We start from the raw sequence: 1,636 nt of genomic DNA on the forward strand, positions 1-1,636 counted from the left end.
ATGGAAAGTTCTTTGAGAAGAATTCTTACTGGTAGATATTGATGGAATAATAGAATTGGAAAATAATGATTTTGTCACCTTTATTAAATAATCAATATTTATTTTGAATCTTAACAGGAAGTGAATTTTTACTCACTTCTCTAAAAAAAGACCTTTCAATAATAATGAAAAAAAATGTATAAATAGATTAAAAGAATATTGATTTATAATCTGGAGATTAGAAATTCTTTTGATGCCAAGCTACATTTGTGAGAATATTTGTTATATAAAGTATTGTTCACTTAAATTTTAAAATACTTTTTTTATTTATTTGAGAAAGGAGGTGGCACAGAGGGAGAGGAACAAGCAGAATCCTCACCGAGTACAGAATCTAATGCAGGGCTGGATCTCAAGACCCTGAGTTCATGACCTGAGCCAAAAATCAAAAGTCGAGTGCTCAACTGACTGAGCCACACAGGCTCTTAAAGTGTGTCTTTTCTAGCAGATTGATTTTATTTACCAGATTCGCGATAATTTAGCTGCTGATTATGACCTCACTGATCAAGCTCTCAATAGAGTAGTGTAAAAGAGAAATGTAGAATCTTTTAGCATGTAGAACATTGCTACAATATTTTCTTCTTACAAAATTTTATTATTATTATTATTATTATTATTTTAATGCTTCATGAATTTGCATGTTATTTTTGTGCAGGGGCTAATATTCTCTGTATTGTTCCAACTTTATGCACGGCCAAAGTGAGCACAGAAGACATTATTTTAAAAACAAATAGTGGTTCTGGTAGATTAAATTAAAATTTAGAGTAGAAAGTTAATGGATCAGATAAGTGTTTAATGTTTCAGAAGTAACTGGAGGTGATCTGAATGATCTATTCCAAATAAGAGATCAGGTAGATAATATTTTAATGACTTGAACTCAGCAGCAGAGAGTGGGCATAATTATCTAAATTTGAGAGGTATTCCAAAAATGGGGGTTTAGGCTGGAAAAGAGGAAATATTAAACAGAAAGTCAAAATATAATCCCAAGTGAATAGCTGTGGTGAATGCTTACCTAGCTTTTTCATAAAAGTCGAGATACAGATTACATGGTGTTGAGCGGTGACTAAGAGATGAGGAAAAGTGTTTCTAAAGCTCCCACTTTTGCATCAGCATGGATGGGACTGCCGGAGATTATGCTGAGTGAAGTAAGTCAAGCAGAGAAGGTCAACTATCATATAGTTTCACATATTTGTGGAACATAAGGAATAACATGGAGGACATTGGGAGAAGGAAGGGAAAAATGAAGGGGGGAAATTGGAGGGGGAGACGAACCATGAGAGACTGTGGACTCTGAGAAACAAACTGAGGGTTTTAGAAGGCAGGGGGATGGGGGGGTGGGGGATGGGTGAGCCTGGTGATGGGTATTAAGGATGGCACGGATTGCGTGGAGCACTGGGTGTTATAAAAACAATGAACCCTGGAACACTACATCAAAAACTAATGATGTACTGTATGGTGACTAACGTAACATAATTTAAGAAAAGAAAAGAAAGCTCCACATCATGATATAATATCATGACATTTAAGACATTTAAAAGTCTAAACTATCTCCCCATTGTCCTCTCCCTTAATTCTCCAATAAACCTCTCTCTGACCCCCA

At 35.2% G+C, this 1,636-nt stretch overlaps 1 pseudogene; it reads right to left on the reverse strand.

Moving 5' to 3' along the window:
- Positions 1-646: 646 nt before the first annotated feature.
- Positions 647-741, reverse strand: LOC125094596 (uncharacterized; annotated as a pseudogene).
- Between the last annotated feature and the right edge of the window lie 895 nt (positions 742-1,636).

Source organism: Lutra lutra, chromosome 2 (genome assembly GCF_902655055.1).
Source record: "Lutra lutra chromosome 2, mLutLut1.2, whole genome shotgun sequence".
Taxonomy (NCBI): Eukaryota; Metazoa; Chordata; class Mammalia; order Carnivora; family Mustelidae; genus Lutra; species Lutra lutra.